Source organism: Pimephales promelas, chromosome 24, assembly GCF_988280905.1.
Source record: "Pimephales promelas chromosome 24, fPimPro1.hap1.1, whole genome shotgun sequence".
Taxonomy (NCBI): Eukaryota; Metazoa; Chordata; class Actinopteri; order Cypriniformes; family Leuciscidae; genus Pimephales; species Pimephales promelas.
In genome coordinates this window covers 15,320,649-15,337,851 of record NC_142792.1, presented here as the reverse complement: position 1 = coordinate 15,337,851, position 17,203 = coordinate 15,320,649, and the positions used below count along the sequence as shown (strand labels likewise).

General features: G+C 38.5%; 1 protein-coding gene across 11 annotated transcripts in view; it reads right to left on the bottom strand.

The window, feature by feature from the left end:
• atp2b1a (ATPase plasma membrane Ca2+ transporting 1a) overlaps nt 1-12,739 on the bottom strand; it is a 151,792-nt gene extending 139,053 nt beyond the window's left edge. For 9 of the 11 annotated variants that reach the window (XM_089126802.1, XM_089126799.1, XM_089126795.1 and 6 more), the window contains exon 1: nt 11,287-11,411. The gene's annotated coding sequence lies outside the window, so the exon portion shown is untranslated. Of the gene's footprint in view, nt 1-11,286; nt 11,412-12,548 lie in introns of those variants that run through there. The other 2 variants (XM_089126800.1, XM_089126801.1) reach the window with 1 other exon arrangement.
• Nucleotides 12,740-17,203: the final 4,464 nt, after the last annotated feature.

Here is a 17,203-nt window from a genome sequence, read left to right as displayed (position 1 = left end):
CCATCACTCCAGAAGAACCTGCATTTTCAGTCAGGCATTCCCTGGATGACTTTAAATGAGGGTGCGAGGACTGTTAGCACTTCTCACCTTGGATAATCTGTCATGCTTTCATGCAACGTACAGGATGAGATACGATCCACAATCACGGCGTTACACATACTCGCATTTGAGTCAAGGGTGTGAAAGCACTCTCATAGAGGAAAGGGCAACCTCTTGACGCAAAGGAAAACAGAAGGATCAGAGGGATCAGACTGGATAGAAACAGCAGTCCAGCAGCAAAAAAAAAGTCATGTTTCATTCAAAATTAGATGTCAGTGATGAGTTCGAGGACTGGGAATGATACACTAGGTCAAATAGTAGTGTTCTGTTAATTAAGACAACAAATATGCACATTTTTTTCAGGAAATGAGTATCATTGTAATCCTTACAAATGGCATATTGGTTTCATGTGATTTTGAAAAATGTCTGTTTATAAATTGATTGTAAAATGCTGTACCATCAAGTAAAAAAGTAATAAATTGCATAAAATAAATGCATTTTGGCCGTTAATTTACACACATTTAAGCATTTTTTTTTAGTTTATAGTTTGTAACTAATAATAGACAAACATAAATAAATTATCACAGCACATATTTTACCAGAACTAACCTCACCTCTTTTTTTTTTTTTTGAAAGGTACTAAATAAGCAGACAACTCTAAAGTAAGAAAACAAAGCAATAAGCCACACAAAGGCCAAGGGGTGTTCTTATGTATTTTCAATGAAACCCATGGCTCAAAATTCTCCTCCAGACAAAAACAAAATTAAAACATCTCTCAGGGTCCACCATGCTACATGGACTCACAATGCATTAGTGCAATGGAAAGCACCGGTGTGGAAATGTGAGACCCCAGTGGCTCTAGTCTAAGATTTTCCTGCACGCAACAGGCGTATTGTATTTTTAGGGCATGTGGGACACCTGTTAGTTGAGGACATTAAGGGTAAAATATGCCCCCTGGAGGCTGGAACGAGATGAATAGGAAAACGCTTTTGAGAGAGAGGAGCAGAACAAGAGCAAAAGAAATCTGCTTCAGAGTTTGCTGCTTTCAGTGCAGGGTGTGTGTCCTTGATGTCGCCCAGTCGCAAATCGCCAGGCTAGTCATGAGAGTAAATGCGTAAGTGTCCTCAGAGATGTCGGTGCTCTGCCGTCAGAGAGAGTTGGCTATTTCCAAATGCCAAAAATAACATCCCTTGAGGTATGAATTGGCACGATTGGTGTAAGAAAACATACCAATCTATTTCATTAACATACTGAGATGCCAAGCACAAAAACTGTCACAAAAAAAAGTCAAAATGGCATCAGAAAACTCAAATGAAGCACAGGGCACAGTCCAAAAAATTCTAATTTTAAATCTGATTTAAAAGTGGAATTAAAGTTGTAGTATTTACAAATATTAAAGGATAAGTTTACTCACCCCCATGTCATCCAAGATGTCCATGTCTTTCTTTCTTCAGTCGAAAAGGAATGAAGGTTTTTGATGAAAACATTCCAGCATTTTTCTCCATATAATGGACTTCAATGGGAACCAAACGGTTCAAGGTCCAAATGAGAGTTTTAGTGCAGCTTCAAAGGGCTTTAAACGACACCAGACGATGAATAAGGGTCTTATCTAGTGAAACGATTGCTCATTTAAAAAATAAATAAAAAAGTTGAAGTTTTATAAGCACAATTGCTCGCCTTGCTCTGTTCTGTGATGAGCGTTCGTGACTCTCCTGTCCGAACTCGTTCATCAAAATGAACAAATCTTTTTTCGAGTCATGACTCGAAGGGTTCTAGATAAGACCCTTATTCATCGTCTGGTGTCGTTTAAAGCCCTTTGAAGCTGCACTGAAACTGTCTTTTGGACCTTGAACCGTTTGGTTCCCAATAAAGTCCATTATATGGAGAAAATCCTGGAATGTTTTCATCAAAAACCTTAATTTCTTTTCAACTGAAGAAAGAAAGACATGGACATCTTGGATGACTTGGGGGTGAGTAAATTATCAGCAAAAGTTTTTTTTTTTAAAGTGAACTACTTTCTGGGATACTAATTGACAGGAAATCAAAACCCCAGCCTAGATTTCAATTGTCTTACAAACTAAAGAAAAAGCATCAAATGCTGCCAGTCTAGTAACATAATTTTGCAAAAGAAGAATAGAAAGGAAATTGGAGTCATTAAAAGCAATTAAAATTCTGCTTCCTCGTCCAATAGTTAAATGTCCAATGCACTGACTACACGCATGTTCAGATGAGAGCATGTGTTTGAATACATCTGCCACAGCCACACTTTTCCATATTTCTCTTTTTAATAATTTGAAGAGGCACTCTTAGCAGAGATAAAACTGACCGGCAAAAAGACTCATTCACACTATATGGCTCTAGGACCTTTGCAGTCATGAGATGATATTATTAATAATAATAAAATAGCACATTACTTAAATAAAATGCAGCTCAAAGTGCTGCACACATAAGAATATAAAAATATTCTACATAAATAAATATGAAAGGCTGTTTTGCCTCAGAGTAAAAAATCCTAATAAAAGTTATAAGGCAATAATGTCTTGCATCTGTTTCTTGTAATTGCAACTTTGTCACAGAGTGACATTACACTCTCAGAAAACTCAGAGAGTCACTGGGGCTGTACCTTTTCAAAAGGTACACTTTTGTACCCAAAGGCTGCATATTGGTAGCCTGGTTCAACCAGACTTTAGTTCATTTCATTTCCACATAGAGTCTGGAACCGCTCCATTGAGAAACGTTTCCTTCCTTGTAGGCGGGTTCACTATTAAAGTTTACATCAACGTCATCTTTCTCAGCCACTCCCTCTATTCGCTGATTGGTCCTACAAAAAATTGATTTCTGGAAACCTAAGGATATGGAGCGATCCCAGACGTAGTTACTGAAGTAAAATGAAATTGAGCGGAAGTGCGTAGGAGGGCGCAGCCAGGCTAGCATATTGGTACCTTAGTGGTACATATTAGCACCTAAAATGTACATATTAACACCTAAAATGTACATATTACCATCTAAAATGGACATATTAGCTCATGAAATGGACATATTAGCACCTAAAATGTACATATCAACACTTAAAATGTACATTAGCACCTAAAATGTACATATTAACACTTAAAATGTACATATTAGCACCTAAAATGTACAAATTAACACCTAAAATGTACATATTAGCACCTAAATTGTTCATATTAACACTTAAAATGTAAATATTAGCACCTAAAATGTACATATTAGCACCTGAAATGTACAAAAGTTTACCTTTTGAAAAGGTACAGCCCCAATGACAGCTTACCTTGTACCTTTTTTCTGAGAGTGTACTGTATCTCAGTAGCACTGTAAAAAAAATATGATCAATTAGTTATGTCAACATATCGTTTAGTTATACAAAAATGACAAAACTCAAACATCCAAGTTGATTGAACTTAAAAGTTTAAGGCAGCAACTTTTTTACAGTGTCTTTGATAATGTATTTTTTTTTACCAATAATGATTTAATTAATAATTGTAAACTAAATGTGGAAATTAGAATGTATTAATAATATATAGATTTATAGATATAAAACTAGATTATCATTAAATACACATTCCGTATTAAAAGCAACACTTTGACGAACCTTGTGCCGGAAAGTATTTTCTCTACTCAACAATTTTTCACATGCAATAGACCAACGTGAAAAGAAGGAAATATCTGTTGATGCCAGTGTGTTGAGGCAGAAAAGCGTTAAAGGAGGCCATTTACTGCGGGTTTGCAGATGTGAGAAATGGCAGCTTTGAGGTGGGTGGGAGTGAACCGCTCTGTCCTTGTCTCTCTCTTTCTCTCCGCATCGACCTCTTTTCCGTCTTGAATAGCTGCTGCTAAAACTCACAAGCCAGTATTGACAGAAGCCAATTACTCCTCACTTCACCTGCTGCAAACAGGATGAAATAGCAGTGGCATACAGCATCTGCGTACACAAAGATCTCCACATTTCCCTTCTCCAACATATCAAAACAAATTGATTTACAATGAAGATTCACTGAGCGCTCAACAATAGCTCAAGCTATATTATGACGAGTTATGAAGCCTTGGGATGTCACAACCATCCAAAGGGTCATGGTCAAATTAACTGAACAGGCACACACCAAGTAATACATGTATATGTATTTGGGTATGTAAAAGGCTTTCATTCCTGTAGCTAGAAATAAAATAAGATTTTTCTCATTTCTAAAAGGCAATGGAACATTTCCTCAGATACAAATGGTGCCTGGACCTGCATTAACCTTTTTAAAAAAATATATACATATCTCCCCTGAGGGTGCTGCATAATCTGTCTTAAATCCAGATTAAGGTTACTGGTGTGGAGTGACCGATTGCTCTCTGATCCCAACTTTACTTCATCTAAGAAAACGAATGAACAGACAACGATGTTGTCAAAATCACACAGATACAAGAAAATGACTAAAAAAGCTGTATTGTGCAGCCAGGCCAGTAGTTGGCGATGTCACTGTAACAAAACTCTATGAGGCTATAGCTGAACACGTAATACACATGAAGTCACTGTTCTCACAAATGCACGTTTTTGTAGTTTACGCAGAGACAATGTTGTATACAAGTTTATTTATCACAATTCATACTTTCAGATTTGCTATAAACTCAAAATTGAGGTATGTATGTATGGATGGATGGATGGATGGATATATGGATGTGTGATGGATGTATGGATGTATGGACGGACAGACAGAGGACGGATGGATGGATGGATGATGGACGGATGGATGGATGATGGACGGATGGATGGATGATGGACGGATGGATGGATGATGGACGGATGGACGGATGGACGGACGGATGGATGGATGATGGACGGATGTATGGATGTATGGATGAATGGATGATGGATGTATGGATGTATTGATGGATGGATGATGGACGGAAGTACGTATGGATGTATGGATGTGTGATGGATGTATGGACGTATGGATGGACGGATGGATGGATGATGTATGATGGATGGATGATGGACGGATGAACGGACGGACGGATGGATGGATGATGGATGTATGGATGTATGTATGGATGGATGGATGATGGATGTATTGATGAATGATGGATGGATGGATGGACAGACGGACGGACGGATGGATGTATGATGGATGGATGATGGATGGATGGATGGATGGATGGATGGATGGATGGATGGACGGACGTATGGATGTATGATGGATGGATGATGGATGTATGATGGATGTATGATGGATGGATGGATGCATGATGGATGGATAGATGGATGGATGGACGTATGGATGTGTGATGGATGTATGGATGTATGGACGGACAGACAGAGGACGGATGGATGGATGGATGATGGATGTATGATGGATGTATGATGGATGGATGGATGCATGATGGATGGATAGATGGATGGATGGACGTATGGATGTGTGATGGATGTATGGATGTATGGACGGACAGACAGAGGACGGATGGATGGATGGATGATGGACGGATGGATGGATGATGGATGGATGATGGACGGATGGATGGATGATGGACGGATGGATGGATGATGGACGGATGGACGGACGGATGGATGGATGATGGACGGATGTATGGATGTATGGATGAATGGATGATGGATGTATGGATGTATTGATGGATGGATGGACGGAAGTACGTATGGATGTATGGATGTGTGATGGATGTATGGACGTATGGATGGACGGATGGATGGATGATGTATGATGGATGGATGATGGACGGATGAACGGACGGACGGATGGATGGATGATGGATGTATGGATGTATGTATGGATGGATGGATGATGGATGTATTGATGAATGATGGATGGATGGATGGACAGACGGACGGATGGATGTATGATGGATGGATGATGGATGGATGGATGGATGGATGGATGGATGGATGGACGGACGTATGGATGTATGATGGATGGATGATGGATGTATGATGGATGTATGATGGATGGATGGATGTATGATGGATGGATGATGGATGGATGGATGTATGATGGATGGATGATGGATGAATGATGGATGGTTGGATGTATGGATGTATGGATGGATGGACGGACGTATGGATGAATGGATGGATGGATGGATGGACGTATGGACGGATGGATGTGTGATGGATGGATGGATGAAAGACGGATGTATGATCGATGGATGTATGATGGATGGACGGACGGATGGACGTATGAATGATGGATGGATGAATGTATTGATGTATGATGGATTGATGGATGGATGGGTGGGTGGATGGATGAATGATGGATGGATGGATGATGGATGGAGGGGTGGATGGATGGATGATGGATGTATGATGGATGTATGATGGATGGATGAATGGATGGAGGGGTGGATGGATGGATGATGGATGGATGGATGATGGATATATGGATGGATGTATGAATTTTCATTTTTAATAGATGAAGCAAAATCTTACATTTCACATGTTGAATATGATAAAAATGTACCAAAAAAGTATTTAAAAGTAGTATAATATGCTTTAATCGCAACCTGCAGCCTAGTAAGCTTGATGATGTGAACCAAGAAAAAAAAAACTCAACTTCAAAAACAAACAAATATAGCATCTCATTTAACAAATGAGATGGAAGGAAGGGAGCAAAGCAGCGCTCCACATGAGACGAGAGTGCAAGTGCGTTCACATCCCTGTCTCAGCACACTCTCCTTGTCTGCAGTTACGGTCGCCATGGAAACCGTTCCCAAGGCTCTGAAATGTCCCCGAATGGAAAGAGAACAGTAGGGAGGGACAGGAAAAAAAAAGTCTTATGCACATCACCAAGACAGATCCCAGAAACCAGACGAAAAAACGTAGAAGGTCACAGAAACACACACATTCAGGGACTCATATTGTATTATTTGACAAATGACTGCAGCTTTTAAGTAGCCCTGTGGACAAGGACAAGCTTCGGATCCTTTCAGGGTTGCTGTACACGGCAGTTAAGAAGACCACTAAACTTGAGACGTAGAATTAGTAATATGGAGTAGGAGTAATCAGCTGAGAGATCTGAAGTCGGACTGGTGTCTGACTGACGCACATTGGCTTCAGTTTGCCAATGCTGTGTGTGCTGTGGGCCGGAGCTGCGCATTGGGTAATTACAGAGAGGTTAACGAGACTGACTTCTCTAACGAGATATGAATCACACCGCATACAGAGACTCCGAGGTCTGAGATGGGGCTATTTATACTTTATTTTCCTTTCAAAATGAACATTAGACAAAACACTGCCAGTTTGTCCACTCTAAGGTTGTGATCTTGAAAACTTTGACATTTCTCCTAATTCTCAGTCACGGCGCATTTAGAGTGCAAATGAAAAGGCTATTTATTTTTGACATTTACATTTATATTTATTTATTTAGCGGACTCTATAATTCAAAGCAACGTTTAAATGAGGATTGCTGCAACACGAGTGAAGTCATCCTTATGAAATTGAAATCACACACGGGCTGAAAAACAAGTCGCACATTTGGATAAAATACTTGGAAAAGAAATAGGTCTATTCGACTCAAAACACATATCTCGCATTTGAATAGAATAAAAAAGGAATAATACTCCAATATGATTGAAAGCAAAACAAAACAGGCCCAGAACTAAAAACTAAATCAAAACAGGCCCAAAATCAAAACTATGATCACATGGACAAAAAATAGGTCTACAAATCTCACATTTAAATAAAATAAAAAGGAATAACTCTAGAATTCAAATTAAATAAAATGAAAGCAAAACAAAAACCGAAAACAAAGCAAAACTAACAACAACAAAATCACAGATGGATGTCTATTCAACTAAAATCGAAATCTTACATTTAAATAAAATAAAAAGGAATAATAATAAAATAGAATTAAAAGTAAATAAAAGGTAGAAGCCAAACAAGACGAAACAACAGCGAAAAACAAAACAGGCCAACATTTTTCTTGTCTATTCAACTCAAATAGAAATCTCAAATTTAAATCAAATGAAATTGAATACAACTAAAATTGAATAAATGAATAAAGTTTGCAATAGTCATTGTGTTCGCATCATTATCCACCAAAGACCAAAATAAAGCAGGTCTTGTCCACACCCCAGGACATCTCTCTGCTTGCACTGAAAACCAACTAAATCCTGAAGTTGCCCATCCATCGAATTTACATGTGCCAAAATACAGGGAGGTATCAGAGCCATGAACACACACTACAGAGAGTCACCTGGTTTGACCTGATCAAGCTGCTGCCTGTCTCTCAACAAAGTGCTGTTTTTAGACCTTCCATGCCAGCATCCCTTTCATTCTGCCTGACGGAAACTCCTACGAGTGTGCGATGGGATGATTCTGGGAAGACTACGGTTGACTTTTCCTCCCGTTTGTTTCTAAGAAGGGAACATTAATGGTAGCACTGTGCAGGTATATGTGTTGGTGGCTGGTGAGCAGTAGTTTTTGGATCACATCAGTGTGATGAATGTTATGACGAGAGCATCTTGGTCTTCACAATAACACTAAGAGGAGGGTACGTTCATAGACTTGAAATGACACATGAAAACAAAAGTATGTGGACCCCTCCTTATAGATGAGTACAGCTCCTATATGAATGGGGACGGACTGATATCTAAAACTCTGATTCCGTTTCAATAGCTTCATTCAAATCAGCAGCTTCTGCTTCATACAAACTGCTGCTTCTTTAATTCAAATTTCATTTCACCAACACAAAGTATTCTGAAGACAACAGATCAACCAGTATGTGTCTGATTTTATCAACAGAGCAGTGTCTTCTGCTGAACAGTAGGACCCTTGTCTGAGCTCTTTCAACTCTTTCAAAGGGCTTTTAGCGATTGGATGACAGGCAGATTACAGGTTTGGGCCAGGCTAAACCAATGAAAATGATGTGATGTGTGCATCTAGATCGAATTTTGGACATTTTTACTAAATTTTTTCACATTTAAAAGGAATAGTTCACCCAAAAATGTTTAATTCTGACTCATGTCTTCACTAACATGTGTACGTTTATTTATTTTTCTGAGCCGTCGAGCTTCTTAAAGAACAAAAAAGTACTGTAAAAGCACTTCCAATAGCTTTGTGTGAGAAAACAGACTGAAATTAAGTAACTTATGATTATGATTAATGATTAAGATACATACCGTTCATTTTTGAAAAAGACATTTCATTAGCTCACCAATTTATTTGATAGAAAAATGCTGTAAATCATTTTACGTTTTGTGAAATATAATTACAATTCAAAATAACATGTATATTCAGAAATCATTCTGAAATTCTGCTTTACCGCTCAAATTTTTTTTCTTTCTTAATGATGAAAACTAGTTTTTAAAAAAACAAGGAAAACAGGGCTATTTGATTAATAAAATGTTCAAAAGAACATAATTTATTTGAATAAAGGAAAATATTTTGTAATGTTATGCCTTTACTGTCCCCTTTATTCAATTTAATTTCAGAATAAATGTCCTTAAAATTTTTTTTTTTTTTTAAATCATCCCAACCTAGTGTTCTATACATTTATTTTGGGTCTTTTCCTCACAGAAATCCATCAGAAGACTTGAAGAAAACAAATCAAACAGTTTATAGTGATTTATTTTATGAAATGTCATTGTATGCAAACAACATTGAATTAATTAGGGTTGTACTAATGAAACAAAAAATAACAGTGAGTAAATAATAGCAAAGTTTTGATTTTGGGGTGAACTACACCTTAAATGTAAGGAAGAGTGCAGAGAGTTGTTGGTTTAGTGGGTCAATTCCTCTCTGCATTTGTGCACTCAGATGTTGTACAGGTGAACTGTAGCAGGTTTTTGCGTCCTTGACATAGTTTGCGACCGCATCAGTGTCCGATTCCTCCTTGCCAAACTGTCTCCTTGATGACGACGGAGCAGGGGCGAACCGCATTTCTAGCACCTCGTCTCTTGGGTGGCGAGAGATGAAATGGAGAATACAGGAAGATAAGTTGAGGGAGCACTTTGGAGTTTAGGGGGACGGAAATAAACGTGACACACAACAGCTCTGCAACTGCCCAGTTAGACTAATGAGGCGAGGTTGAAGGAGAGGGATGCTCCCGGAGGTGCACACGCTCACGTCAAAGCCCCTGCCCCCCTCACCCGTGGCCTATTTCCGGTACAGAAATTCATTAAAATGGCCCCAGTGAGCAGGCTTTAGGGCCTCAACTGGGTCAAGGCAAAATAGTAAGCTCAAAGCATTCAACTCAATATCCATTTGTCATTTGACAGATTAGATTAGTCATTTTTCACACCTGCATCTCAGAGTAGAAGAAACTACAGACCCTTGACCATTGAGTTTTTGGCGCTCACCCCACTCCACACCTATTCTATATCAGTGATACATTAATACATCTACAATAGCAGTCAAACGTTTGGAATATTTACAAAAATATTCATGTTTTTGAACGACGTCTCTATTTATTTGATGAAAAACAAAGTAGAAAAAAAGTCCAATTTAGAAAGAAGAATGGATGCTGAATGATGCTGAAAATTCAGCTCTACCATCGAAGGAATAAATTACATTTCTAAATACTTGAGGGGAAGAAATAGTAAGAGTTCCATGCCAGAATGCTATTCTAATTCGGTCAATGGGCAAATTCAGCCAAAATCTTGCACAACACCAGATAATAAATGTAAGATAAGATACTTCAGATTTCTGTGGAATATACTGTGGCATATTGTGGAAATATAATAATAAAATAATGTTTAATGAACAACTCAAATTTGTTACTGGAGTCATCATCACAACTTAGTTTAAATAATGTGAAGTTATTAGGATGTTGAAAAGTAGAGCAGGAAGAAACCAAGCAGCAGTTTTGCTTTTATCAGGTCTGAACAAACTTACAAGGACATGACTGCACGACATTTCTGTGACCTTTTCTTTCGGCTGAACAGAGTCCACTCCGTGGGTGTGTCCAACCACAACGCCACAGGCACCTGTCTCTGTGAAGGTCAAAGTGCTGTTTTTCTACATCTACACACGTGCATGTAGTAGAAATAATGGGCATCATTTAAGCAATACTTTAATTTTATTTACAGAAACCCTTCAACAATGGGAATTCCGTTTGAGTGTTAATCATTTATCAATTCAACCTTCATTTAGCAAATTATTTAAATGAATCTACTCTGCCCTTTAAATAAACTGCAGAAAATGAAATGGAGAACAAACTGCTCAAGGATTGTGTTGCCTTTTTTTTTTGATTGCACAAAAATAATGAAAAGCAAACAAATTCCTTTCAAGGGCTTTACCTTTATCTTCTTGAACTGCTGATTTGTCTATAAGGCAAAAGGCTGGTCCATTCATCCATCACCAAACAGCTGATTCACATGCTTTCTCCATAACATTTGCCAGAACAGTCCGATAAACACATAACCTGAGGCGAGAAATACAAGGTTGGAAAACAGACAGTAATGGTGTGATTATGAACATCTGATTTAGTTATATACAGCCTTGCTGATTCAAGAGCCAGTCTTCTATAGAACAGCTCAACAAATATATATATATACATACATACATATTACACACACTTCAGTTCACTGTTGTTTTGTTTGAAATATTTTTCATTCCAAAAATCTTTTGCATATTTTAATATTTTAGGTCATTGCTGGCCTTCCTGAGATTTTAAGCGATTGAAAATGCCTTTTCTTACAAAATAAATAAAAGAACACGTAACTGAAAAATATAAATCTTTACAAATCCACTAGTTTTAATGTGAAGTAAATGGACTGAATCACATTAAAGAAAGATAACTGATAATGGCCAATTTAGATTAGATTTGGCTTAAAATCTCATGAAACCCAGACCAACATGAATTGCCTACAACCTTATCACACCTAGAGCAAGTGTACCATTTACTAAAATCTTAGATTACAGATATGGTCTAAATGGCTGAACCTGCTCCTTCAAGTAGAAGCTTATCCTGGTAACTTGTCTAAAAGGGTAGAAAATGTGTATGATGGATGAGCGGGGGACAGGCCCTTCCATGAGGCCAGGCTGGTGACTAATCAATTGACTGGCAGTGCGGCCTAGCTGGAGGGCTTCATATCAATCATAATACACAAGCCTTGTATACTCATCGACAGCACACAGTGGGCCAGGGACGAGTTGTTTCATCTATTACTCTTGTCTTGGCAGATGGACCACGGGGCAACTGAGCTGACACATTAGCATTGTCAGAGTGGGAGAAACACTAATAAAAAGACAAGTCGAAACCTAAAGTTTGGCTTATTAAAGTAAAGCAGGAGTTGAGATACATACCCTCGGATTTACAGACATGCCTTAAGAAAGTGCCGGACAAAATTGCATGTTTGAGGTGTTTTAACTGAAAGCAACTTTTCTTATTTTAAGATAGCCTATGTCAGTGAACATTGTTTTGTCTCAAAATACACAACAGCAATGTTTTTGTTTCTTCTGACTGAACTGACGGTCCTGAATGAACTAAACATTATCCTGGCTTAATCAAAGCCCTTTCTGTGAAAACAGGCCCTGGATAAATTGAGACAGGCTTTACCTTGTTTGAATTGCTTCTTTTGTGGTTTGTGTCCTCCTTGACAAGTGTAATTTGAGAGGTTTTTCCTGCCCTGCTTTCCTCCATTGCTTCATGCCCCTCACAGATGCCATGCACTATTCTAAATGTGGCAGTAGGATTATCAACACGTTGCTCTTGTCAGCCTTCCTAGAGCTCTGGTGGTTGGATTTTACTCTACTGTTGTAATTTAGGGCCACCTTGTGGTGTAAACTGGTTAGGCAAGTGCACCTGTTTGCCACATGGTTTATAAAATAAATTAAAAACACGCCCTGTTCGGTGAGAAAAAGGAACACAATGTTCCTGTGCTCAAAACAATCATATAGAGTCAATTAACAGAAGAGCTGATCCAGTTGTTAACGTTTTATTTGATGTACTGCTTTGTGCAGACATTTAAAACCCAGCTATAAAAAAACTTTGATCAAGAATAGGCAAACATAGATCCGAAAATGAGCTTGAAATAGATTTCAGTTCATGTTGATTATCAAACATTTTCAAGGCGTCCTACCTCTATCTCCTTTTGGATTTAGACTTGTGCAGTCATTTATGTAAACTGAAGACACTGTTGTCACTACAAACACAGTCCTGAGCTCAGTACATTAATTCTTAGGTATTACTTGATCTGATATATGAGCAGATGATAAAGTTTTATTGAATATGGCAGATCATTGCCACAAGAAATGTATGTCTTTATTCAAAAAATATTAGCAAACTTTACACATTTTGGCTGCACTATCACGCTATTTCAAAGTCCCCATGGTGAAAAACAAGACTTTATTAATGTTTATATGCCTATGTGGTGTTTTTAAATATGAACACAAACTATGTGCTGATACATAACTGTGTATTTTCTCCTTCAAACTGAAGTGTGATCGTCAATGAGTGGATCTGAGGTGGTGTGAGGGCGGGGACAATTTGCATATTCATAGAACCTTGTATGAGGCAAAAAAGCCCCTACACACTAGTGTGTGTGTGTTGGTTGGGGGCGGGGGGCTAAATTGACTACAGGGGGACTTTGACATTACACAATTAGCCCCATTGCTTTCAACATGCCTATGCAGAGTAAATAGCTCAACCTACACTAAAAAAAGATAATTTTAAAGCTAAATTCTGACTCTAACACAATAAACTTACTCACTTCACGAACATGCATCTTGTATATTCTCTCCATCAGCAGTCCTCAAGCTCAATGGGCCCCAATTGTGCAAGACAACATTCTAAAGACCCTACACGTCAAATATTAACTAAGCACATTTTTTTTTTAGCTTTAAAACAAATTCATTGTGATTCCATAAGTGAAATATGCTTAAAAAGGGTAGTTAGGGCAGAGGGAAAGAAATGTTCTACACATTTTGACCAGTTTACAATACTCCACCCAAAAATGGAAATTCTTTATTATTTACTCACCTTCAAGTTGTTGCAAACTTGCACGAGTTTCTTCTGATAATCACAAAGATAGATATTTTGAAGAAAGATTGGAACTATGGCACCATTGACTCACATAGTATATTTTTTGTCTGCTATGTAAGTCAATGGTGCCAAACAACCGTTTGGTTGCAATGGGCTCTATGCACGGCGGTATTTCCGGTGACAGTTTAAGGATCCTCGATAACTTCCGCCGATCGTAGAGTCCAATGCAAAACCGAGAATTTATATTGAATTTTATACTCCATGGTTATACTATAGAAACGTTAGTCACAAAAACAGATAAAGCAGACACCCCTCGTTGTGTTTATGCTTCTTTTTAAAATTATATTAAGTAAACATAACTATATATAAAATTACATCTAAACCTATGTACGTTTCGTTTCAAAGACGAGAGGACAGTAAATTTTTAAGACTGCCATAATCCCGTTTTCGCTTTAATCTCCACAACCGGAAATGGACGAGCATCCTTGCATCAAATGCGGAATTTATGCGTGCATATAGCCCATTGTTCTTCAAAATATCTCCCTTTGTGTTCAGCAGAAGAAAGAAACTCGTACAAGTTTGCAACAACTTGAGGGCGAGATGATGACAATTCATTTTTGGGTGGAGTTTCCCTTTAATATTCTAGAGTACTCTAGCAGAAACGAAGCTGAAAACCAGTTCTTTTTAATCAATGAAAGCCTAGTCACATACCACCATTAGGCCTTTGTGTGCTTACATTTTAATACAACAAAAACCTTTATGTAAATGGAAAATTGCTATTATGGGCAATGTGCATGGGATTTTCCTGTCCCATTTATTTAAATGAAACTCATACAATGTATAATAAACAAGAAACAAAATCCACATGTAAATCAGATGTGCGTTTTAATAATGAATACAATTATTGAAAATTAATAATATTTACAAACAGTTCACAAAATAAGATCGCATCACATGAGATGAAGATCTGAGTGCACTTGTGTGATCTCACATTCAAACATTTACCACAGTTACCCAGCAGTGATGACCAGGCAGCCATGTGGCTTTGTCCCAAGGCCCTGGGTGGGTTGCACAGGCAGCTGAGATCCGTCGAGGAGGATCAGCAACCTGTAAAAGTCTCTCAAAACACATGCATCCGTTGGCAGAACAATGCATGCACATTTGCTCAGAAATGACATTGCGACATCAGGTTACTGCAACGCTCTAACACCGCGTACATTAAGGGTGGAGCGGGTTTACCTGCAGGCCACGTGCTTGTGACCATACTGGAGGCGGGGCGTGGCGTACACGTCATCGCGTAGCTGTGACGCAGAGTGTTCCGCCTCCCTGAGTTGGAGTCTGCGCAATGCTGTGAGACAAGGAGAGCCGACAAATGAAACCAAATTCAACTCGTAACATGCAACTCAAAGAATTCTGTTGAACGCCTTGGCTTCAATAAAACACTGTTCGATACTACCACACATTTATATGGTGCAAGGTTAACAATAAAACCATTGGCATTTCACGCACATATTACGGTCTGTCTATGGTTTCACAGCTGCCAGGTCGTCGTCTTGTTCCGACGAAATCAACTCAGGTTTCGGAAACACGTCAGATTTCATTCCTGAAGAACACGTCCTCGAAGTCTCGCTGTTGAAAGGCCAAAGACCTGTCGTAATCAGAGTCCGACAATGAGAAAACGCTCTCATCAAAATGGACATGTGGACTCTCCATTGAGAAATCATGGCTTACGTCACATGTCTCCAATGAAGCATCTAATCGTTCAGCGTAGACCAAGTCCATTAAATACTGGGTTGTGTTTCTTGGTGCCATGGCAATCGGTGGCACGTAACTTTTATTCCTCGTTACTGTATCCTCGACACGGTCCAGACACAGCTGTGGTCTCTTGACTGACCAGGCGCGGACCCGTCGCATCCTTTCGCTGATTTTTGCACGCAAAAATGTTTTCCTCTTTGATTTTGACCATTTCTTCTTATGAACTGGCGCGGTCTCGGTGTCCTTCTGGTAGTTTTCGTTCATTGTCATAACTTCAAGACACATTACACCCCAAAAAACACACAGTCTTTGTTGCCTAGATGCAAGAGATACAAAAACACCGAGTGATTGAGATATAACAGTAAAATGGAATGAAAATTTTTTTGAAAAAGGATCCAAAAATCAAACGCTGCTTTCTCCTCAACGTTCAACAAACGAATGACAAACGTGTCCAAGGAACGTGCGACTTACGTACTTAACGAACCTGCGGAAGTGACGTTTTTCGTTTTCAACCAATCAGCTTTCGTCTCGTCTTATTCGGCGGTGATCTGAGACCATTGATTTGGATTGATTTGAACACAGTGCCCCACTGGGGACTTATCAGCAAAACATTGCAACATATTTAAACATGAAGAAGAGCAATCGGAAACTTTATAAACACACAAACAAAACAAAATAGGTATACAAAGCCACACATAACACGAACGTTACTTTTAAACCATCAAAACATTGTTTTTTCCCCGTTACACTACCACGTTTTAAAACAAAAACGCATTCAGTGAGATAAACATCTGATCATGTTCTTTGTTAATCATTTACATTGGGTTAGTCAGTCTGATTATTAGCTGTGCTCAAGTTCAAGCAATTCCACGTGCGAAAGTCCGTAGCTGTAAAATCAAAAAGCTATATTTATATATTAAAAAGTTGTCTACAAGTACAGAAATAGTGATGGCCGCTCCTTCTTGGAGCTTCGAAACCTTCTCGAATCCTTTGTTCCGAATCAGTGGTTCGGAACGTAGTAAAAAAAAAAAAAAAAAACAGATCTTGTGGAAAATATCTTGAAGAACATCACCCACACATTTAATTTTTCCAAAACAAAAGCAAGCAGCGAGGTACCTTAACGACCTCACCAAAATGTCGGCGACCCCAGGCCACCCACGTGACGCAAATGCGCAGTCTCTCCTCTTGAAGCTCTCTGCTGCCATCTTTGAGAAACTTACGAAAAATTAATCTATTTGTGAAATACATCTTTACTTGCATCCATCTCTTCTTCAGAAAATGTGTTTGTTTGTTCAAAATGTAAAATGTGTTTGTTCTTGTGTTAAAAAAAACATCCCTTTTCCAAGTAATTGTCCGTCATGATTGCCCGTATCGAAGGGCGTATTGGCATGAATGCTCCCCCAGTATTAGTCAAACAGTTTCGGGACGCGAGTTTATAAATAAGACAAGTGACAATGTAACAATAAAAGACAGCA